The sequence below is a fragment of the Piliocolobus tephrosceles genome, chromosome 6, assembly GCF_002776525.5.
Source record: "Piliocolobus tephrosceles isolate RC106 chromosome 6, ASM277652v3, whole genome shotgun sequence".
NCBI classification, from domain to species: Eukaryota; Metazoa; Chordata; class Mammalia; order Primates; family Cercopithecidae; genus Piliocolobus; species Piliocolobus tephrosceles.
In genome coordinates this window covers 32207962-32232629 of record NC_045439.1, presented here as the reverse complement: position 1 = coordinate 32232629, position 24668 = coordinate 32207962, and the positions used below count along the sequence as shown (strand labels likewise).

The 24668-nt window shown below is 47.0% G+C and overlaps 1 protein-coding gene and 1 pseudogene across 1 annotated transcript in view; both read left to right on the top strand.

The window, feature by feature from the left end:
• The first annotated feature begins 1551 nt into the window (after positions 1 to 1551).
• On the top strand, positions 1552 to 22922 carry LOC111555009 (annotated as a pseudogene).
• Positions 22920 to 24668, top strand: part of VRTN (vertebrae development associated) — a 28372-nt gene continuing 26623 nt past the window's right edge. Inside the window, exon 1 of the mRNA XM_023230308.2 lies at positions 22920 to 22924. The gene's annotated coding sequence lies outside the window, so the exon portion shown is untranslated. The remainder of the gene's footprint in view (positions 22925 to 24668) is intronic.

Here is a 24668-nt window from a genome sequence, read left to right as displayed (position 1 = left end):
GAATGAAATGCTTATCAGTTGACTGATTAGTACCCAAAGGGAGGTGGGAAATGGCTCAAAAAAACCAAACAAAAACAAAAAAAAAAAACAGCATGATCTCATAGGTCCCTAAATTTGAATCTGGATGTATCTTCTGACTTTCCTCCGATCCTTATTAAGTTTCAACAGCATGCCAAACACTCCACAACATACATGTATCACTTGTCTTTATGGAAGTTGCAGTCTAGCTGGGTAGGTCAATCAGTTGACAATTACAGCTGTCTTTTTTTTTTTTTGAGACGGAGTCTTGCTCTTGTTGACCCAGCTGGAGTGCAATGGTGTGATATCGGCTCACTGCAACCTCAGCCTCCCGGGTTCAAGCGATTCTCCTACCTCAGCCTCCTGAGTAGCTAGGATTACAGGCATGTGCAACCATGCCCTGCTAATTTTGTGTTTTTAGTAGAGACGGGGTTTCTCCACATTGGTCAGGCTGGTCTCGAACTCCCGACCTCAGTTGATCCGCCCACCTCGGCCTCTCAAAGTGCTGGGATTACAGGTGTGAATCACCGCGCCTGGCCTACAGCTGTCTTTATGAAGTGCTGTGACAAACATATCTTACAGCAGGGGTTCTCAGCCTTGGCACCATTAAGTTTTGGGGCCTGATCATTCTTTGTGGAGTAGGCTTTCCTATGCAATGTAGAATGTTTAGCTGTATCCCAGGCCTCTACCCACTAGATGCCAGTAGCATTCCCTGTGACCCAGGCATCCCAAAATGTCTCTAAACATTGCCAAATGTCCCTTGGGGAGAAAGGACCAAAATTCCAGCTTTACTGGAATGGAGCTTTACCTCACCCCCTAGCATTGAGAACCACTGCCCCAGAACCAACGAGAGAGGCATTTAACTCAGCATGGGGAAAAGTGGAATCTAGGAAGACTTTGAAGAGGAAATAACTTTATTCAAGTATGTCTTTCTTATTTTGAAAACCAAAAAAATAGGATGCAATTTTTGAAAAATTAATAAGGCAACCAAAGTATTAAAGCAAGCAACCTCACCTCTCTAGGGTAATCCAGGTTTACAGATCTTGTCCCCTTTCACTCTAAAAAATGTCCTAGTTTGGTATTCAGTGGCATTACTGTCCCAGGGTGCCTCAGCATTATCTATTACTATAAACTTTTAAGAAGTAGCAGGCCAGGCACAGCGGCTCACGCCTGTAATCCCAGCACTTTGGGAGGCTGAGGCAGGCAAATAACCTGAGGTAAGGAGTTCAAGACCAGCCTGGCCAACATGGTGAAATCCCATCTTTACTATAAATACAAAAATTAGCCAGGTGTGGTGGCGGGCACATGTAATCCCATCCACTTGGGAGGCTGAGGTAGGAGAATTGCTTGAACCTGAGAGGCGGAGGTTGCAGTGAGCTGAGATTGTGCCATTGCACTCCAGCCTGGGTGACAGAGCGAGACTCTATTTCAAAAAAGAAAAAAGAAAAAAAGAAGAAGAAAAAGAGGAAGAAGAAGTAATACACCAGTGTTGCCAGTGAGCAAGCGGGAGGGTGTTTGGCTACTGAAGTGCAGTGGAGCACAGCAATGCGCAAATCAAAGGAACTTGCTTCTTCAAGGTCTTCTAGCAGTGGTTCTGACAGTGATGTTGACAAAAAGTTAAAGAGGAAAAAGCAGGTTGCTCCAGAAAGACCTGTAAAGAAGCAAAAGACTGGTGAAAATTGAAGAGCTCTGTCATCTTCCAAAGAGAACAGCAGCAACAGCACAGATGATAACCTGATGTTTCAGGTTAGGAAAATGTGGTACATTCATGTTTGGGATTTTTTTTTTTTTTTTTTTTTTTTTTTAGGCTTGTCCCCCAAGGCTGGAGTGCAATGGCATGATCTTGGCTCACTGCAATCTCTGCCTCCTGGGTTCAAGTGATTCTCCTGCCTCAGCCTTCCGAGTAGCTGGGACTGCAGGCACTCACCACCATGCCTGGCTAATTTCTGTCTTTTATGTCGAGACGGGGTTTCACCATGTTGGCCAGGCTGGTCTCGAACTCCTGACCTCAAGTGATCTGCCTGCCTTGACCTCCCAAAGTGCTAGGATTACAGGTGTGAGCCACCATGCCGGGCCAGTGTTTGGGATTTTAAAGGGGAATTGATATTAGATAATTGGATGGATCCAGAAGGTGAAATGAAACCAGGAAGAGAAGGTATTTCCTTGAATCTGGAGCAAGGGAGCCAGCTGAAGGAACAGATTTTTTAAAATTAAAATTAAAATTTAAAAACTTTTTAAATTTAAATTTAAAGATTATATCTATATATACACACACACACACACACATATATATATACACACACTTTTTTTTTTTTTTGAGACAGAGCCTTGCTCTGTTACCCAGGCTGAAGTGCAGTGGTGGGATCACAGCTCACTGCAGCCTCCATCTCCTGGGCTCAAGTGATCCACCTCAGCCTCCCTAGTAGCTGGGACTATAGGTGCTGGCATCATACACAGCTAATTAAAAAAAAATTTTTTTTTAGAGAAGGCAGGTGTGGGGGGAGGTGTCTCACTGTGTTGTTCAGGCTAGTCTTGAATCCTAGGCTCAAGTAATCCACCTTTGCCTCCCTAAGTTCTGGGATTATAGGTGTGAGCCACTGCACCTGGCCAGGAACAGATTTCTGACACTGATGATGCAGTTAAGAAAACTATGAAATCGAAGCCGTATAAAACCTATACTGTTCTAATTGTAGTTGGTTTGTGTGGGGGGGGGGGGGGGGGTTTTTTTTTTTGACAGGTTCTTGCTCTGTGGTCCAGGTAGAGTGCAGTGGGATAATAATCATGGCTCACTGCAGTCTCCAACTCCTCCCACCTCAATCTCCTGAGTAGCTGGGGCTACAGGTGTGCACCAACATGCCCAGCTAATTTTTAAGTTTTTTTTTTAATAGAGATGAGGTCTCACTATGTTGCCCAGGCTGGTCTAGAACTCCTGAGCTCAAGCGATGCTTCTGCTTCAGCCTCCCAAAGTGTTAGCATTTCTGGGGAGAGCCACCGCTCCTGGCCTCTAGTTGTTTTAATCTGTCTTTTTACATTGGCTTTTGTTTTCTAAGTGTTGTTCTCCAAGCTATTGTATGTTTAGATTGCAGAACAACTTGTAAAATGAATACTTGCTTTAATGTGCATTATTTAAAATGTTCTGAGTGAAGCTAATTGTCTACTTTATAAGGACAATTGCTCTGTGCCCACCACTTAGTATACAGTAAAATCAAGTAATACAATCTTAACTGTTGTGGCCCTTTTTTTTTTTTTTTTTTGAGACAGAGTTTCACTCTTATTGCCCAGGCTGGATCTCAGCTCACTGCAACCCCTGCCTCCCAAGTTCAAGTGATTCTCCTGCCTCAGCCTCCTGGGTAGTTGGATTACAGGCACCCGCCACCACTCCTGGCTAATTTTTTATATTTTTGGTAGAGATGGGGTTTCACCTTGTTGGCCAGGCTGGTCTCGAACTCCTGACCTCAGTTAATCCACCCGCCTCCACCTCCCCAAGTGTTGAGATTACAGGCATGAGCCACTGCGCCTGGCCCTATTGTGGCCTTTTTTGATTATGAGAGTGGTGCTTTTGAAAGCCAAAAATGACAGTTTTTTATAGATCTTTTAATTTCAATTCAGCTTTCACAATAAAACAGATTGTATTGCATTGAACAAAAAAAGTATTACACCAATACTAAACTTGATGTAAAATGTGATCTCAACTATGAAAATAAATGTAGATGTAAATATCTGTATAGAAAAAATCATAATGAAGCATAGCAAAAGGCCATATATCATATTGGATGTTAATATTTGAGTTTATATTTCAGAGTTATCTTTTGGATAAGATCCAATTTTTTCTTTCTTTTTTTTGAGACGGAGTCTCGCTCTGTTGCCCAGGCAGAGTGCAGTGGCGCAATCTTGGCTCACTGCAACCTGTGCCTCCCGGGTTCAAGCAATTCTCTTGCCTCAGCCTCCCAAGCAGCCAGGACTACAGGCGTCCACCACCATGCCTGGCTAATTTTTGTATTTTTGCTAGAAACGGGGTTTCACCATATTGGCCAGGCTGGTCTCAAACTCCTGACCTTGTGATCTGCCCGCCTCAGCGTCCCAAAGTGCTGGGATTACAGGCGTGAGCCACCAGGTTTAGGGCCAACTTAAAATTAGTTCAAATTTCTAATTCGCTCATAACTGTGATCGATATTTTCTTTTTATTTTATTTTTTTCTTTTCTAGGTTTTTAAAAAATTCAAGTGGCCGGGCGCGGTGGCTCAAGCCTGTAATCCCAGCACTTTGGGAGGCCGAGACGGGCGGATCACGAGGTCAGGAGATCGAGACCATCCTGGCTAACACGGTGAAACCCCGTCTCTACTAAAAACACAAAAAATTAGCCGGGCGTGTTGGCGGGCGCCTGTAGTCCCAGCTACTCGGGAGGCTGAGGCAGGAGAATGGCGTGAACCTGGGAGGCAGAGCTTGCAGTGAGCTGAGATCAGGCCACTGCACTCCAGCCTGGGCGACAGAGCGAGACTCCGTCTCAAAAAAAATAAAAAATAAAAAAAAATAAAAAAAAATAAAAAATTCAAAATCTACTTGGGCACAGTGGCTCACACCTGTGGTCTCAGAACTTTGGGAGGTCAAGGCCAGAGGTTTGCTTGAGCCCAGGAGTTCAAGACCAGCCTGGGCAACATAGCTAGACCCCCATCTCTACAAAAAAAAAAAAAAAAATTCGGGATCCAAATAAGGTCTACACATTGCAATTGATCATATGTCATTTAACATTCTTTTAGCTTATAGGTTCCTCTTCTACCCTTTTAGGCCAGCTACTATTATCTCATTTTCATGTCCTTCTGCAAAACCTTCTAATTGGGTTTCTATACTTGAATTTCCTCCTGCTCTAATCCAGTTTCTACAAAGCAGCCAGAGAAATCTGAACAAATGGAAACCAGATCAACAGTCCATTTAAAGCCCTTCAAGGCTTCTTTTTTTTTGAGACATTTCGCTCTTGTTGCTCAGGCTGGAGTGCGGTGGTGTGATCTCGGCCCACTGCAACCTCTGCCTCCTGGGTTCAAGAGATTCTCCTACCTCAGCCTCCTGAGTAGCTGGGATTACTGGTGCCTGCCACCACGCCCAGCTAATTTTTGTATTTTTAGTAGAGATGGGGTTTTGCCATTTTGGTCAAGCTGGTCTCAAACACCTAACTTCAAGTGATCTGCCCGCCTCGGCCTCCCAAAGTGCTGAGATTACAGGCGCGAGCCGCTGCGCCCTGCTCTTCAAGGCTTCTTATGCCCTGGCCTTGCCTATTGCTCCAACTTCTGTTTTTTTTTTTTTTGAGACAGAGTCTCGCTCTGTTGCCCAGGCTGGAATGCTGTGGTATGATCTCAGCTCACTGCAACCTCTGCCTCCCGGGTTAAAGTGATTCTTGTGCCTCATCCTCCCAAGTAGGTGGGATTACAGGCTTATGCCACCACGCCCAGCTAATTTCTGTTTGAACCTCTTTAGGGGCTAGAAAACAAACCTTGTTTTCCTCTACTCTTCTATTGATTTTTATTCTTCCTTCCATCCCCACTGTGAATGTTCCTTCCCCAGAGAGTCTTTTCCTAACCACCCTTTATTGTTTCCTCCCACAGCACCTCACTTTTCCCTGCTTCTAGCATTTATCGTAGCTGGTTATATTTTCATTTTGTGAGTTTACTTCATTCATGCCTCTCTCGCTCCACCCCAGGAGGGCATGGATCATGTCTGTTGTGTTCACACGACTCTGTCCCCATTTTCCAGAAGCACTCATAACAGCATAATAGCTATTTGTTTAACAAATATTTGCAAAACCTTCTAACTGGGTTTCTACACTTGAATTTCCCCCTGCTCTAATCCAGTTTTTACAAAGCAGCCAGAGAAATGTGTGCAAATGTAAACTAGATCAACAGTCCTCTTAAAGCCCTTAAATGATTCTTGTGCTATTTGTTGAACAAAGATAAACAAGACAATCCCTAACCTCAAAAAACACACAGTGAGGCTAAGGCTCACTGCAGCCTCAACAACGGAGGCTAAGGCAGGAGGATTGCTTGAGCCCAGGACCAGGCTGCATTGAACTATGATCATACCACTGCACTCCAGCCTGGGCAACACAGCGAGACCTTGTTTCTAAAAGTAAATAGATAAAATTTAAAAACCCGCAGGTCACTGTCTCTGCTTATACTGTTTCTAATGGGACCGAACTTCCCTTATTTCAGCTACTAGAGTCCTGTGCTACTTCCTCATTCTTATATATAGATAAAGGGAAGACAAATTGATGTCTTTTTAAAAAAAGGAAAATAATTTGGTAATAACTACCAAATTTTAGATGATACGGTAGTTTCATTTCCAGGAATTCTCATAAATATCTTTACCCAAAAGCACAAAGGACAAAGGGTCAACCACAAGGATGTTTCTACAGCATAGAAGGTAATAACAAAATCCTAGAAGCAACCAAAATGCTTATCAAAGGAGGAGCAGTTAAACAAAATATGACACCCTTACTTTGTAGAATATATTTTGCAGCTATTAATAAGAAGGAGATGGCTGGGTGCCATGGCTCACGCCTGTAATCCCAGCACTTTGGGAGGCTGAGGCAGGCGGATAACCTGAGGTCGGGAGTTCGAGACCAGCCTGACCAACATGGAGAAACCCCGTCTCTACTAAAAATACAAAATTAGCTGGGCGTGGTAGCACATGTCTGTAATCCCAGCTACTCGGGAGACTGAGGCAGGAGAATCGCTTGAACCCGGGAGGCGGAGTTTGTGGTGAGCCGAGATCGTGCCATTGCACTCCAGCCTGGGCAACCAAAGCAAAACTTCATCTAAAAAAAAAAAAAAAAAAAAAGGAGAAGTAATGTTGCCATAGTGATTCAGAACATGGACTTCAGAGCCAAATTACATGGGTTCAAATCCCCACTCTATCACTTGGTATTTGTGTGACCTTTGGGGCATGCTGCCTCTGTTTTTTTTTTTTTTTTTTTAAGACAGAGTCTTGCTCAGTCGCCCAGGCTGTGGTGCAGTGGCATGATCCTGGCTCACTGCAGCCTCCGCCTCCCGGGTTCAAGTGATTCTCCTGCCTCAGCCTCCCAAGTAGCTGGGACCACAGACATGTGCCACCACACCCGGCTAAATTTTGTATTTTTAGCAGAGATGGGGTTTCACCATCCTGGCCAGGCTAGTTTCAAACTCCTGACCTGAAGTGATCTGCCCACCTTGGCCTCCCAAAGTGGTGGGATTACAGGTGTGAGCCACTGCACCCGGTGAGGTTTTTAAAATGTTCTTTAAAAAAAATTTGAGGGGGTAGAGACAAGGCCTCACTATGTTGCCTAGGCTGTTGAACTCCTGGCCTCAAGTGTTCCTCCTGCCTTGACTTCCAAAAGTGCTGGGATTACAGGCATGAGCCACTGCACCCAGCCTCAGTTTTTTAAAACTGTAAATGAGGGTAATAATAGTTTCCACATCAGAGGGTTGTTGTGGGGAATAAACAAGTTAATAGATACTAAGACTTAAACATTACCTGGCAATAATAAGAGCTAAATGTGGCCGGGCACGGTGGCTCAAGCCTGTAATCCCAGCACTTTGGGAGGCCGAGACGGGCGGATCACGAGGTCAGGAGATCGAGACCATCCTGGCTAACACGGTGAAACCCCGTCTCTACTAAAAATACAAAAACTAGCTGGGCGAGGTGGCGGGCACCTGTAGTCTCAGCTACTCGGGAGGCTGAGGCAGGAGAATGGCATAAACCCGGGAGGCGGAGCTTGCAGTGAGCTGAGATCCGGCCACTGCACTCCAGTCCGGTCGACAGAGCAAGACTCCGCCTCAAAAAAAAAAAAAAAAGAGCTAAATGTGACATTAATATTAAACATTGAAAGATGTCTATGCCCTATTGTTTCATTTAATTAACTAGTTTTTTAATTGAAAAATTGAAAAGCATGTGGTTAAAAAAAATTTCACAAAAGATGATAGGGCATATAATGAAAAATGAGTTTGTCTTCCACCCCAGAGCCAAGCTATTCACAGCTTCTTAGGAATCTTTCCAGAAATGTTTTATATATATGCAAACTTATATGTGTTAATATATTTCACACATACCCACACTCAAACACAAATCCTCCTTTTCCTTTTAAACACTCTGTCTTGCAGCTTGCGTGTTTTTTTTTGTTTGTTTGTTTTTTCAGATGGACTCTCATTCTGTTGTCCAGGCTGAAGTGCAGTGGCGTGATCTTGGCTCACTGCAACCTCTGCCTCCTGGAGTCAAGCTACTCCCTCCCAAGTAGCTGGGATTATAGGCGTGCTCCACCATGTCTGGCTAATTTTTGTATTTTTAGTAGAGACGGGGTTTCGCCATGTTGGCCAGGCTGGTCTTGGAACTCCTGACCTCAGGTGATCTGCCTGCCTCGGCCTCCCAAAGTGCTGGGATTACAGGGGTGAGCCACCGCTCCAGGCCACAGCTTGCTTTTTACACTTTGTAGTATATCTTGGAAGTTGTTCCATATCATCATATACAGACTTTTTTTATTTTTGAGATGGAGTTTCGCTCTTGTCATCCAGGCTGGAGTGCAGTGGTGCGATCTTGGCTCACTGTCACCTTTTCCTTCCTGGTTCAAGCAATTCTCCTGCCTCAACCTCCTGAGTAGCTGGGATTACAGGCGTCTGCCACCATGCCTGGATAATTTTTTGTGTTTTTAGTAGAGATGGGGTTTCACCATGTTGGCCAGGCTGGTCTTGAACTCCTGACCTCAGGTGATCCACCCACCTTGGCCTCCTAAAGTGCTGGGATTACGGGCATGAGCCACCACGCCCAGCCAGCATACACAGATTTAGGTAATTACTTTTTTCCACTGTTAAGTTCGTGACAAACCCATTGTCAAACTGGACCATCATAAGTCAGGGACTGTCTCTGCAGAGGAACTATATATCTAGTTTGCTATTATTGACAGACATTTTAGTGGGTTATAGTCTCTTGCTATACATATAATGCTGCAATTAACATCTTTGGATATATCCCAAATATGGCTAAGTTTAAAAGAAGATAAGCTCCATATTTTTTTTTTTTTTTTTGAGACAGAGTCTCCGTCTGTCGCCCAGGCTGGAGTGCAGTGGCCGGATCTCAGCTCACTGCAAGCTCCGCCTCCGGGGTTTACGGCATTCTCCTGCCTCAGCCTCCCGAGTAGCTGGGACTACAGGCGCCCGCCACCTCGCCCAGCTAGTTTTTTGTATTTTTTTAGTAGAGACGGGGTTTCACCGTGTTAGCCAGGATGGTCTCGATCTCCTGACCTCGTGATCCACCCATCTCGGCCTCCCAAAGTGCTGGGATTACAGGCTTGAGCCACCGCGCCCGGCTTTTTCTTTTTCTTTTTTTTTTTGAGACGGAGTCTAGCTCTGTCGCCCACGCTGGAGTGCAGTGGCGCGATCTCGGCTAACTGCAAGCTCCGCCTCCCGGGTTCAGGCCATTCTCCTGCCTCAGCTTCCGGAGTAGCTGGGACTACAGGCCCCCGCCACCGCGCTCAGCTAATTTTTTTTTTTGTATTTTTAGTAGAGATGGGGTTTCACCGTGGTCTCGATCTTCTGACCTTGTGATCTGCCCCCCTCGGCCTCCCAAAGTGCTGGGATTACAGGCGTGAGCCACCGCGCCCGGCCTATTTTGTTTTTTAAAAGCATGTTTGTGTGTGCATAAGTGTGCACCCACTGAAGATGATTGCAATCTGTAGGAATTCAGAATGCAAGGAATGGAGAGAGCAAAAGGCAGTTTGACCAAAGAGCCTGGATGTTTAAGTGTTTTGTTTTTTAATCTCTCTTTTTTTTGAGATGAGATCTCACTCTGTAGTCCAGGCTGGAGTGCAGTGATGTAGTTTTTGTTGACTGCAGCCTCGACCTGCCAGGTTCAAGCGATCCTTCCACCTCAGCCTCCAGAGTAGCTGAGACTACAGGCACATGCCACCGCACCCAGCTGATTTTTGTTATTTTTTGTAGCGATGGGGTTTCACCTTGTTGCCCAGGCTGGTCTCAAACTCCTGGGCTGAAGTGATCTGCCTTCTTCAGTCTCCCTAAGTGCTGGGATTACCAGCATGCACCACTGCACCTGGCCTGTGTGTTTTTTTTTGTTGGTTTGTTTTTTGAGGCAGAGTCTCGATCTGGTGCCCAGGCTGGAGTGCAATGGCGGGATCTTGGCTCACTGCAACCTCCACCTCCCGGGTTCAAGTGATTCTCCTGTCTCAGCCTCCTGAGTAGCTGGGATTACAGGCTCACTCCACCACACCCGGCTAAGTTTTGTATTTTTAGTAGAGACGGGGTTTCACCATGTTGGTCAGGCTGGTCTCGAACTCCTGACCTCATGATCTGCCTGCCTTGGCCTCCCAAAGTGCTGGGATTACAGGCATGCGCCACCGTGCCTGGCTTGTGTTTTGTTTTTTAAAATGTTACCTATACAATAAAAGTTTTTCAGAGGTTATACCCTAAAAGAGAAGCAATCATTTTATCTTCTGGTTCTCCAAGCTCTTGGTTCACACCTCATTTATAGACAGAGTGGGACCTGTCTGTTCCCCTTGCTAGCCAAGGAACTTGCCTAGTCAACCTCCAATACCCAGCCCAGTGCCTGGCACATAGAAGGTGTTCACTAAACACTTCTGGGATGAATGAAGCTACTCCTCTGACCTAGGTTTCCCTGTATATAAAATTAGAATGATAAAGTGACCCACATCTAGTGGCCATCCTAAGAAATTCCTGAGCAAAAAAAAAGAAGAAATTCCTGAGCAATGTGAATGTTCTTAAAAAACATGAAAGTGTGTAAAACTACTCAAGAATAGCTGCTTAATCTAAAATGTATCCTGTGGGCTGACCAGGTCAAAATGCCTGCGGTGTAGCTAGTTCACAGGACGGTGGCATCTTCCCCAAGTGAGAACAGCCTATTAAATTTGTGAGCAAGAGGGACAGAGTTGTCAGCTGAGCAGAGCCCTGCTGTCAAGTCCTCTAGATCTGAAACCATCTTGGCTTGTTTCCACCCTGGAATCATTTTGGAAAGATTATGGCCCCTGCAAGTCTGTTAAAAAGTTGGAGCCTTGGCTGGGCATGGTGGCTCATGCCTGTAATTTCAGCACTTTGGTAGGCTGAGACAGGAGGATTGCTTGAACTCAGGAGTTGGAGACCAGCCTAGGCAACATGGCAAGACCTCATTGCTACGAAACAAAAACAAAAATTAGCTGGGTGTGGTGGTGCAAGCATGTAGTCTCAGCTGCCTGGGAAGCTGAGATCATGCCACTGCACTCCAACCTGGGTAACAAAGCGAGACCCTGTCTCAAAAACAAAAAGCAAAAAACAGTTGGAGCCTTTATATTAGATATAACCCAAGGACTCCCCAACCATAGAGTAATCTTGGAGTATTGAAGGGTGGAAAGGTGTAATAACTTTCCTCCCTATCAGAAGGGTCATGGCCACCACTCCTATAACAAAAGACTGGTTAACAAGAGAAAAGCATAAGAAATTTATAACTTTCTCTTTTAATTTTTTGTTTTAGAGACAAGGTCTTGCTCTGTTGTCTAGGCTGGAGTACAGTGGCGTGATCATGGCTCATTGCAGCCTTGAACTTACGGGCTCAAGCCATCTTCCCGCTTTAGCCTTCCCAGTAGCTGGGATTGCAGGCACACACCACCATGTCCATCTAAAAGCATATCAGATTTATCTAATTAAAATTGTATGTGACATGGGAGCCTTCAGAAATGAAGACCCAAGACTCAAGAAAAAAACTGTTCTCTTTTTTTTTTTTTTTTGAGATGAAGTGTTGCACTGTGGCCCAGGCTAGAGTGCAGTGGCACGATCTGGCTCACTGCAACCTTCACCTCCCTGGTTCAAGCAATTCTCCTGCCTCAGCCTCCTGAGTTGCTGGAACTAGAGGTGCACACCACCACACCTGGCTAAATTTTATTTTTTTGTATTTTTAGTAGAGACGGGGTTTCATCGTGTTAGCCAGGATGGTCTTGACCTCCTGACCTTATGATCCGCATGCCTCGGCCTCCCAGAGTGCTGGGATTACAGGCATGAGCCACCGCGTCCAGCCAAAAACTGTTCGTTTATATGCTTAGATTCAATGAAGCATGACAGCTGTGTTGAAACATGATTAGACAGAAAGGGAATGATCTAATAGTAACAGACTGAGTGGGGAAACCCAGCAAGGCCTGTGTTCAGATTCTTCTTGGCCTGTTCGTGTGGCATTCCTTTCTCCTGGGTTTTAGGGCAGGGCCCCTTCTGAAATGAAGGTCTTATGATCTATTTTCAGACAAGGTAGGTCAGATAATTTTATGGCCAGCTCCTACACAGAAGGATGGAGCAAGGTTAAAGTCCTATTTCTAGGTTTTATGGCTGGCTTTGAAGAAGAAGGGTTCTAGTTTCTATGGCCTGCCTTGGGAGAGGAAGGGAAGCAGAAGAAAGAAGTACAGGAGAAGAGAAGAACGAGACTTTGCTTTTGAGGTCCTTCCAATATCTTTTTTTTTTTTTTGAGACGGAGTCTCGCTCTGTTGCCCAGGCTGGAGTGCAGTGGCCGGATCTCAGCTCACTGCAAGCTCCGCCTCCTGGGTTCACGCCATTCTCCTGCCTCAGCCTCCCGAGTAGCTGGGACTACAGGCGCCCGCCAACACGCCCGGCTAATTTTTTGTATTTTAGTAGAGACGGGGTTTCACCGTGTTAGCCAGGATGGTCTCGATCTCCTGACCTTGTGATCCGCCCGTCTCGGCCTCCCAAAGTGCTGGGATTACAGGCTTGAGCCACCGCGCCCGGCCGTCCTTCCAATATCTTTCAGTTCAAAGTATCAGCATGCCAAAGTGCCTTACTTTGGGGTATTATTTTCTGAGCCCCAACAGTAGTAAGGAAATGACAGTGATAATTCTTTCTTTTTTTTAATTGAGACGGAGTCTTGTTCTGTCGCCCAGACTGGAGTGTAGCTGTGCGATCTTGGCTCACTGCAACCTCCACCTCCCAGGTTCATGCGATTCTTGTGCCTCAGCCTCCCAAGTAGTTGAGATAACAGGCATGTGCCACCATGCCTGGCTAATTTTTTTGTATTTTTAGTGGAGATGGGGTTCCGCCATGTTCGCCAGGCTAGTCTAGACCTCCTGACCTCATGTGACCCAACTGCCTCAGCTTCCCAAAGTGCTGGGATTACAGGTATGAGCCACCTTGACCGGCGACAGTGATGATTCGTTGAACATTCAGTAATTATTGACCTGGCTGGGTGTGGTGGCCACGCCTATAATCCCAGTGCTTTGGAAGGCCGAGGCGGGAGGACTGCTTGAGGCCAAGAGTTTGAGATCAGCCTGGGCAACATAGCAAGACCCTGTCTCTACAAAACAAAACAACAAAAAAGCAAACAAAAAGTATTTACTGAGCAACTACTCTGTATGTGCCAGGCATAGGTGCTGCAGTTTCAAGACAAAGTATCTGTCTTCACAGAACTTAGGCAGATACAAAACGATATTAAATATCAATCAGATAGTGCTAAGAAAAGTACAGTGGGTGTCACAGGTAGGGTCCACTTGACCCACACCCTGAGACAATGCTTCTCATGTTCAATGACTATAGAGGTTGCATCTTGGTAGGGAGATGAAGGAAGCATGATTGGGCAGAGGGAGGAATCAAGCTGAGAGGCAGGCCCTACTACAGCCTCAGCCGACCCCATGGGGAGCACCAGAGTGGACATGGCCCATCTCAGTTGCTTCCTGTTGGGCCACAGTGGCCCTCCTTTCTACTCCACCCCAATCAGTCACTGGGCGTGGGATATCTTGCAAAGGGTGTACCCTTGGGCACATTCTCTCTTGTAGCTGAGGCAATTCTCAAAGGAGCTGATAGCTGAAGGCTGTCTGCTTACGGCACTCCCAGCTGCTGGGGCAACAAGTCCTGCCTTGAAAGGGAATCTGGGCTGTGGGTCAACATGTCCATCACCCAACATATGGGGAGAGAGGATGATGGTGGAGGTGCTCCTTGGGATAGGGTGGTCAGGGAAGGACTCTCCGAGGATGTTTTAAATAACCTAAATGAGGCCGGGTGCAGTGGTTTACACCTGTAATCCCAGCACTTTCGGAGGCCGAGGTGGGCGGATAATGAGGTCAGGAGTTCAAGACCAGCCTGGCCAACATGGTGAAACCCTTTCTCTACTAAAAATATACAAATTAGCCAGGTGTGGTGAGCACCTCTAGTCCCAGCTACTTGGGAGGCTGAGGCGGGAGAATGGCTTGAACCCGGGAGGCAGAGGCTGCGGTGAGCTGAGATTGCACCACTGCATTCCAGCCTGGGCAACAAAGTGAGACTCCATCTCAAACAAACAAACACACGAACAAACAACCTGAGTGAAGTGAAGGAAGGAGCCATGCAGATTCTGAGGGAAGAGCATTCTAAACAAAGGGAACAGCAAATGCAAATATCCAAAGGAGGGATTATTTATGAGATGTTCAAGGAAGAGCAAAGAAGCCAGCATGACCGGAGTGCAATGAACAAGGGGAGAGTGATAGGAAATGCACAAGCGCCAGGTCATGTAGAGTCTTGCACACTATTATAAAAATTTGAATCTTTATTGTTACAGGAAGCCATTGAGGGTTAAAAACAGAAGAATGACAAAATTTGGTTGATGATTTAAAAGGATCACCCTGGATGCTGCTGTATGGAGAGCTAGAATGGAGGTAGGGAAACCAGATAGGAAGCTATTCTGGTATTTCAGGTAAGAGAGAGTTATGGTTGGGACTATAGAAAGGGACAGGTTGGTGGGGACTATAGAATGGTACAGAGCTGTAGAGAAGTGTCTCTCAACCAGGGTGACTTTGCTCTAGCTTCTCCACATACCTCTCCCCAACTCTCCCTACCAGTCAAGGACATTTGTTCAATATCTGGACATTTTTGGTTGTCATAAATCGGGGATGCTGTTGGCTTCTAGTGGGTGCTGCAAAGTATCCTACAATAATGCATAGGACAACTCCCCGTGACAAAGAATTACTTGGTTCAATATGTCAATAGTGGGCCAGGCGCAGTGGCTCACGCCTGTAATACCACCACTTTGGGAGGCCAAGGAGAGCAGGTCACCTGAGCTCAGGAGTTCAAGACTAGCCTGGCCAACATGGTGAAACCCTGTCTCTACTAAATATACAAAAATTAGCTGGGCTTGGTGACAGGTGCCTGTAATCCCAGCTACTTGGGAGGCTGAGGCATGAGAATCACTTGAACCTGGGAGGTGGAGGTGGCCGTGAATAGAGTTCATGCCACTATACTCCAGCCTGGAGGATACAGCGAGACTCTGTCTCCAAAAAAAACCAAAACCAAAAACCAAAATGTCAATGGTAGCTGGGCACAGTGATTCATGCCTGTAATCCCAGCACTTTTGGAGGCCAATGTGGAGAATTGCTTGAAGCCAGGACCGTTATACCAGCCTGGGCTACAAAGCAAGACCTCATCTCTTTTTTTAAATTAGTTGAGCCTGGTAGCAAGCAACTGTAGTCCAGACTATTAGGGAGGCTGAGGCAAGAGGATCGCTTGAGCCCAGGAGTTCAAGGCTGCAGTGAGCTATGATTGTGCCACTGCACTCCATCCTGGGCAACAGGATAAGAACCTGTCTCAAAAATAAAATTTAAAAAAAAGACAATAGTCCTAAGGTTGAGAGACCTTAGTACTTGCAATAGAGGAAGTGAAAAGTATTAGAGATGTATTCTTTTTAGATGGAGTTTTACTCCTGTCACCCAGGCCGGAGTGCAATGGTGCGATCTCAGCTCACTGCCTGCCTCCCGCGTTCAAGGGATTCTCCTGTCTCAGCCTCCTGAATAGCTGGGATTACAGACATGCGCCACCACGCCCAGCTAATTTTTGTATTTTTAGTAGAGATGGGGTTTCACCGTGCTGGCCAGGCTGGTCTCGAACTCCTGACCTCGTGATGCACCCTCCTTGGCCTCCCAAAGTGCTGGGATTACAGGTGTGAGCCATTGCGCCTGGCCAGATCCCATCTCTTAAATTAAAAAAAAAAAAAAAAAAAAAAGAAGACGATGACGAAGCAAGGGTGGATCAGCTGTGTCAAATGTTCCTGAAAGGCTGTGGGTAAGGATTGAGAATTGCCCACTGGAAATGAATATGAAGTTTATCAGTGGCCTTGACAAGAGCAGGTTCCATGGAGTGGGTTCAGGAGAAACAGGGAGGTGAGAAAATAGAAATGGGAATTACAGACAATTCTTTCAAAAATTTGTGCCGCAAATGGGGACAGGTAATGTGTCAGTAATAAGGGGAGGATCCAGGATCAAGGATGGAAAGTTGTTATAACACATTTGTAGGCTGCAGGGAAGGTGTAGTAAAGGGAGGAAGCTTGTTAATGTTAACCTCTGTTGAATACTTACTAAGTAGGAGCTGCATGAGGCATTTTATATAGATTATTTCCTTTAACCTGTACACCCAACCAATGAGGAAGAGAATATGATCATCCCGATTTCACAGAAGACAAAACTGAGGCGTGGAAAGGATGGGGTGGGGGACATGGACATGGTCATAGGGCTAGTAAGTGGGGGAACTTGGATGTAACCAGGATGTCTGGCTCCACAGCCTACATTCTCACTCTCTTTCATTTACTTTTTTTTTTGAGACAGAGTCTTGCTCTGTTGCCCAGGCTAGAGTGCAGTGGCGTGGTCTCGGCTCACTGCAACTGCTGCCTCCTGGGTTCAAGCGATTCTCCTGCCTTAACCTCCAGAGTAGCTGGGATTACAGGCATGTGCCGCCACACCCCACTAAATTTTGTATTTTTAGTAGAGGTGGGGTTTCCCCATGTTAGCCAGGCTGGTCTGAAACTCCTGACCTCAGGTGATTCACCTGCCTCAGCTTCCCAAAGTGTTGGGGGATTACAGGCATGAGCGACCATGCCCAGCTTTTCATTTGCATTTTTAAAATGTATGTTTATTTCATTATTTATTTATGTATTTATTTTTTTTGAGACGGAGTCTTGCTCCTGTCCCCCAGGCTGGAGTGCAGTGGCTCACTGCAACCTCCACCTCCCAGGTTCAAGCAATTTTCCTGCCTGCTACTGAGTAGCTGAGACTACAAGCATGTGCCACCATGCACAGCTAATTTTTTTGTATTTTTTTTTAGTAGAGATGGGGTTTCACCATGTTGGCCAGGATGGTCTCGATCTCTTGACCTCATGATCCACTTGCCTCGGCCTCCCAAAGTGCCAGGATTACAGATGTGAGCCACCGTGCCCGGCCCTCCATATTTTTATTTTTTATTTTTTGAGACAGGATCTCACTCTGTTGCCCAGGCTGGAGTGCAGTGGCACAATCATGGCTCACTGTAACCTCTTGCTTCCCAGAGCTCAAGCAATCCTCCCACCTCAGCCTCTTGAGTAGCTGGGACCACAGGAGTGCACCATCACGTCCAGCTAATTTTTATATTTTTTGTAGAGATGGGGTCTCACTGTGTTGCTGAGATAGATCTTGAACTTCTGGGCTCAAGTGATCTTCCCTCCTCAGCCTCCCAAAGTGTTGGGATTACAGGCATGAGCCACTGCACCTGGCCCATTTAAGTTCATTTCTTATTGCAAATTGTAACCACTGTCTAAAATTTATATGTTATCATTTGTTCTCCCCTTGGTAGGAAAACACAATTATTGGCCTTTCAAGACTCCACGGAAGTGAATCCCCAGAAATTTGCAACTGACTGCTCCCACTCTGCCCCCTCTGCTTCTGAAGCAAATCCTGTCATAGCCCCTGTGGGGCTGTCCAACCCAACACCCCCTGTGTTCCTATTGTGTGTGTTTTCTTGTCAGTGTCCTGCAGTGGAACAGAAGCTCCTCAAGGGCTCCAGTTGCCTCCAATTCTCCTTTCTATCCCTGGCTGGCAGGACAAGCCTTCAAACAATAAATATCTGTCAAGGAGTTTTATGGATGGATGACTGAATGAATGTAAAAAGGATACTAGGGGCTGGGCACGGTGGCTTACACCTATAATCCCAGCACCTTGGGAGGCCAAGGCGGGCAGATCACCTGAGGTCAGGAGTTTGAAACCAGCGTGGCCAGCATGGTGAAACCCTGTCTCTACAAAAATACAAAAATTAGCCAGGTGTGGTGACATGCATCTGTAATCCTAGCTACTCAGGAGGCTGAGGCAGGAGAATCACTTGAACCTGGGAGGCGGAGGTTGCAGTGATCTGAGATCGTGCCACTGCACTCCAGCCTGCGAGACAGAGTGAGACTCCGTCTCGAAAAAATAAAAGCATACTAGGAATATTGGCAGCCACAGGACAGCTGAATATGGGCTTCTCCACCTACAAGCTGCATAGAGACAAAAGTACTCTCAAAATTCAAAGTTCAAGAAAAATCCTTGGGGAGTAGGGGTTTGAAGGTGAGGATACTTGTTATAAAGTGCAGCTTCCTGCTGGGCGCGGTGGCTCATGCCTGTAATCCCAGCACTTTGGGAGGCCGAGGCGGGCGAATCACCTGAGGTTCGAGTTTGAGACCAGCCTGGCCAACGTGGTGAAACCCCATCTCTACTAAAAGCACAAAAATTAGCCGGGTGTGGTGGTGGGCACCTGTAATCCTAGCTACTCAGGAGGCTGAGGCAGGAGAATTGCTTGAGCCTGAGAGGTGGAGGCTGCAGTGAGCCAAGGTCGCCCCACTGCACTCCAGGCTGGGCGACAGAGCGAAATTCCATCTTAAAAAAAAAAAACCCAGTACAGATTCCTAGGCTTGACCCCCAGAGATTCTGTTCCATATGTCTGAGGTGGAGTCCAAGAGTTAGTACAAGGGGTTTCTTTCCTTTCCAAAGAATTCCACACAGTACTCCCCAGTCCTCCCACTGGAAGGTTAGGGAATCAGGAGACCTGGATTCTAGGCCACATTCTACTACTTATCATCTGGGAAGGGTTGCCAGATAAAATAAGGCATGTGATATTTTGGACATGCAATACTAAAAAAGTATTCATTGTTTATATGAAATGCAAATTTAACTGGGCTTCCAATATGTCTGTTTGCTGAATCTGGCAACCTTCCAGCTGGGTGACCTTAGCCAAGCTGCATAACTTCCTAGAGCTTCAGTCTACTTATCTATAAAATGGAGAAATTTGATCTTTCCTTATGGTCCTGAGGATTGAGAGCTTCATGTAAAGTGCTTGGCACATGGTAAGTACCCAGTAAATGAACTATAAGAGGCCGGGCATGATGGCTCACACCTGTAATCCCAGCACTTTGGGAGGCCAAGGCGGGTGGATCACGAGGTCAGGAGTTCGAGACCAGCCTGACCAATATGGTGAAACCTCATCTCTACTAACAATACAAAAAATTAGCCAGGCGTGGTGGTGGGCACCTGTAGTCCCAGCTACTCGGGAGGCTGAGGCAGGAGAATCGCTTGAACCCGGGAGGCAGAGGTTGCAGTGAGCTGAGATGGCACCACTGCACTCCAGCCTGGGTGACAGAGTGAGACTCCGCCTCAAAAAAAAAAAAAAAAAAAAAGAATTAAAGACATTTATTTTAATTTTAATCTCTCTTACAGCATTAAAATGGAATTCATCAAGTAAGATTTACATATACTTCTCAGAAATGCATCTTACGACCAGTCTGTCTGGCAGCTGGCTGAGATGTTGAGATATGGACAGCCTGAGGCAGTCCTGGGCCCCAAAGTGAGGGTTAATGGGGGACATTTAAATTCTCATTCAGGGGGTGTGGTGGCTCGCCTGTAATCCCAGCACTTTGTTTTTTGTTGTTGTTGTTTGTTTTTTTTTTGAGGCGGAGTCTTGCTCTGTCCCCCGGACTGGAGTGCAGTGGCCGGAATCTCAGCTCACTGCAAGCTCCGCCTCCCGGGTTTACGCCATTCTCCTGCCTCAGCTTCCCGAGTAGCTGAGACTACAGGCGCCTGCCACCTCGCCCAGCTAGTTTTTGTATTTTTAGTAGAGACGGGGTTTCACCGCTGTTAGCCAGGATGGTCTCGAACTCCTGACCTCGTGATCCACCCGTCTCGGCCTCCCAAAGTGCTGGGATTACAGGCTTGAGCCACCGTGCCCGGCCAATCCCAGCACTTTGGGAGGCCAAGACAGGATGCTCACTTGAGCCCGGTTGTTTGAGGCCAGTGTATGCAACATGGCAAGACCCTGTCTCTACCAAAAACACAAAAATTAGCTGGGCATGGTGGTGCATGCCTATGGTCCCAGCTACTCAGGAGGCTGAGGCAGGAGGATGGCTTGAGCCTGGGAGGTGGAGGTTGCAGTGAGTTGAGCTCTTGCCACTGCACTCCAGCCTGGGAGACAGAGTGAGACCCCATCTCAAAAAACTAATAATAAATACAATAAATAAATAAATAAATAAATAAATAAATAAATAAATAAATACATTCTCATTCAGACACTGATTTCTTAATCAGATTTTAGAGTTTCCCCAAATAAACCAATTGGGGGGGAAAAAAAAAAAGAGTGTGATCCTTCCAGAAACCAGTAGGGGGGAGTGTGTGCATTTTGGGATAAAACTAAAATACTACAGGATTCAAACAGCCCTGGCTGCAGGTTTTCCACATCTGGGGAACAATGGAGGGCCTAATAAAGTCCTGGGTAGTGCACTGGTCAAGGCGAGGGTCAGTGTGGACCCCAAAATGCTGAGAAAATCAGCCTATACAGGAATAGCGCCTGTGGTCCCTCTGTGAGAGGATGTTGTGGAAATTGAGAAACTAATGCAGATTTGGGAATATGGTATATAGAAGGAAAAAGAGACTTTGTATGTTGAAAGACACCAAAGGCCGGGCGCGGTGGCTCAAGCCTGTAATCCCAGCACTTTGGGAGGCCGAGACGGGCGGATCACGAGGTCAGGAGATCGAGACCATCCTGGCTAACACGGTGAAACCCCGTCTCTACTAAAAAATACAAAAAACTAGCCGGGCGAGGTGGCGGGCGCCTGTAGTCCCAGCTACCTGGGAGGCTGAGGCAGGAGAATGGCGTAAACCCGGGAGGCGGAGCTTGTAGTGAGCTGAGATCCGGCCACTGCACTCCAGCCTGGGCGACAGAGCGAGACTCCGTATAAACTGTCTAAAAAAAAAAAAAAAAAAAAAAAGACAGACACCAAAAAGTCAAAAGCAAGTGACAAACCAAGAGAGAAAAATTGCAAATCATATATGACAAAGAATTACAAAATGTATAAAGCTGTCCCACCAAGAGATGAACACAGGTAATTTATGTAAGAAATAAGAACTATAGGCCGGGCACGGTGGCTCAAGCCTGTAATCCCAGCACTTTGGGAGGCCGAGACGGGCGGATCACGAGGTCAGGAGTTTGAGACCATCCTGGCTAACACGGTGAAACCCCGTCTCTACTGAAAAATACAAAAAGCTAGCCGGGCGAGGTGGCTGGCGCCTGTAGTCTCAGCTACTCGGGAGGCTGAGCCAGGAGAATGGCGTAAACCCGGGAGGCGGAGCTTGCAGTGAGCTGAGATCCGGCCGCTGCACTCCAGCCCAGGTGACAGAGCAAGACTCCGTCTCAACAAAAAAAAAAAAAAAAAAGAACTATAAATAGGCTGGGCACGGTGGCTCATGACTGTTACCCCAGCACTTTGGGAGGCCAAGGCAGGAGGATCTCTTGAGCCCAAAAGTTTGAGAACACCTGGGCAACATAGTGGGACCCCTGTCTACTCAGGAGTCCCAGCTACTCAGGAGGCTGAGGCAGGAGGATTGCTTGATCCCAGGAGTTGGAAGCTGCAGTGACCCATGATTGCACCACTGTACTCCAGCCTGGGCAACAGAGTGAGACCCTGTTTCAAAATAAAAAAAGAAAAAAAAAAAAAAGAAAAAAAGAGGAAAGAAATATAAATACTTAATAAACATACAGTAAAAAGATTAATCTCTTTAGGAACAAGGAAATACAAATGAAAACACTGCAGGGGCTTTCTGCCTTATTTTCCTATGCTTATTGTCCATTGAGCGCCTGTTCTGTGCCAGGCATTGTGCAAAGAGCTTTCTAGACATCAACTCAGCATTTAATGTGTACAAAAACTCTGAGAAGTGGGAACAAACATTATCCTCATTTTACCTAAAGAATGCGGCTCTGAAAGGTTAGTAACTTGCCTGGAGTTTATCCAGCTGGGAAGGGCAAGCAGGGTTCGGACCCACGTTTTTGTGATTCCAAGTCCTTCTCCCCATACTGATTTATCTGGGATCTCAATTGATATGTCCAAGCAGCATCTAGTGCTGGACTATACTGCTTTGGAGAAGGCCCTGGAAGCTGTGAGCCCCCAGCAGCCAAAGAGGAACAGAAAAGAAAGAAAGAAGTAAACAAAGCCTCAGAAAATCAGACAGCAATGGAAGTGGTCCTGGGGAAGCAGGGTGTTTTGGCAGAGCATAGAAAATGGGAATTTGGGGACAAGAGAGATAGGGGTTTGGAACGCCAATTGGGGGCTAGAGGAAACAGTTCGTGGCACATTCTAAGCAGGCTGGAGTCTGGCTGGCTTGAATGTTCACAGCCCTGGAGGATGGAAGCTGAGGAATCTGTTTGTCATCCACTGCATGCTGAGCTGCCATTCTCATATCTAAACCTTCCAGCCCCAAGTCCCTCCCTCCCTCCCTCCTTCTCGCACCTGCTGGCAGCGGGGGCTCCAATGAATGGACAAGTTCCGTGAATTCTTGCCCCTTCCCCCACCTTTTACATAGCCAAGCCCTGGAACAAAAGGCGCCCTGAGTCTGGGGCCCCTTCCCTGGACTCCTGCCAGCTCCAGGGAGTGCTAGACAGCTGGAGCCATGCTCCACACCACACCATTTACATCTTTTACAGCCTTCCCACCCCATGCTCCTCTCTTCCCACTCATGGCCACGGCCACGGCCACAGGCCCACTGGACCCCAGGACACTCCTCCTGGTTCCCTGGAGGTTAAGGGGAGTCGCTGTGACACAGATAGGCGGGGCAGCGGGATATGGGCGTGTGGTTCACATCCTAGAATCCAGGGCTGAAGGTGTAGATCCTTTGTCTAGGACAATCCATCCCACCCACCAAGCAGCAGCAACGGGAAGCTCCTTGCCTGTCACTTTGTGCTCCTGATTTCAGGCGCCACAGGTGGCTGTCCTGTAGGATTTGGGATCCTCTTTCCTAGGTGGTTCCCTATCACCTTGGATTAGGTATCCACCTAGTGGTTTTATCCACTGATAGGTGCTCACTATTTATTGAGCACCTATTGTGTGCTCGGAACAATGGTAGGTGCATCACATCTGTTTCCTCATTTAATCCTTACCACAGCCCAAGGTGAAATATATATGGACCCAGAGGCTCGTCCCAAGGCTCCTCGGGTCAGCTGGTCCACAGTAGTGACAGGATGTGAATCCAGATCTTCCCCACCTGCCACCTTGAGTAGGAATTTGAGGACCAACTGGGTAACTCTTCCCTCAAACTCTCTTGCACAGTCTGCGCTGTTTAGGACTCTCGCAAATCACAGGAGCCATCCTATGATCCTGCCCTTTCCTGATCCGCAAGTATGGCCCCATCCAGGCTCCCCTTCCTCCCAGGCAGCCTCCTAAAGTCCACATTTTGTTTCAAATGCCTATAGAGCAGGACAGGCCAGGAAAAGGGGCAGTTATACCTTCCCTTGGTGAGAAGCCCTCTCAAGACACAGGCCTGGCTTTGGTTTGCTGCTCCGCGATTCCTCCTTCCTCTCTTGCAAGCCTTGCCCTTCTGGACTGGGCCTAGTTTCAGACAACATGAGCACTGGTTGATATTATTATTATTATTATTATTATTATTATTATTATTATTATTATTATTTGAGATGGAGTCTCACTCTGTTGCCCAGGCAGGAGTGCAGTGAATAGTGCGATCTCAGCTCACTGCAACCTACGCCTCCTGGGTTCAAGCGATTCTCTTGCCTCAGCCTCCCGAGGAGCTGGGACTACAGGTTCCCACTACCACGCCTGGTTAATTTTTGTCTTTTGTTTTTTTTGAGACGGAGTCTCACTCTGTCGCTCAGGCTGGAGTGCAGTGGCTGGATCTCAGCTCACTGCAAGCTCTGCCTCCCGGGTTCACGCCATTCTCCTGCCTCAGCCTCCCGAGTAGCTGGGACTACAGGCGCCTGCCACCTCGCCCGGCTCGTTTTTTGTATTTTTTAGTAGAGACGGGGTTTCACCATGTTAGCCAGGATGGTCTTGATCTCCTGACCTCGTGATCCGCCCGTCTCGGCCTCCCAAAGTGCTGGGATTACAGGCTTGAGCCACTGCGCCCGGCCTTAATTTTTGTCTTTTTAGTAGAGACAGGGTTTCACAATGTTGGCCGGGTTGGTCTCGAACCCCTGATGTCAGATGATCCACCCGCCTCAGCGTCCCAAAGTGCTGGGATTACAGGCGTGAGCCACTGCACCTGGCCCTTGTGGTGATCTTGTCCTGGAAAAGACTGGGGAGAAGGGAAGGCGTGAGCCACCGCATCCGGCTAGCACTGGTTGATTCTAATTGGTATATTCCACCTCTTCTGAGAGCCTCCCGAAGTACCTCCAACTTCCTGGGTTATGGGCCAATATATCAAAAGGTACCCTGCAGGGTGAGGACGGAAGACCCTGTGCCCTGGCCACCTCCTGCCTCAGAGAAGCCACGGTAGAGCTGTTAGAGGTGGCCATGGTTTCCATCAGCCCAGCCAGAGCTCTGTCTCGAGAGCCCAGTGGATTTCTGTAGTCCCTTGAAGGGCTCAGAAGCAAGTTCAGCCACAACAATAATCCC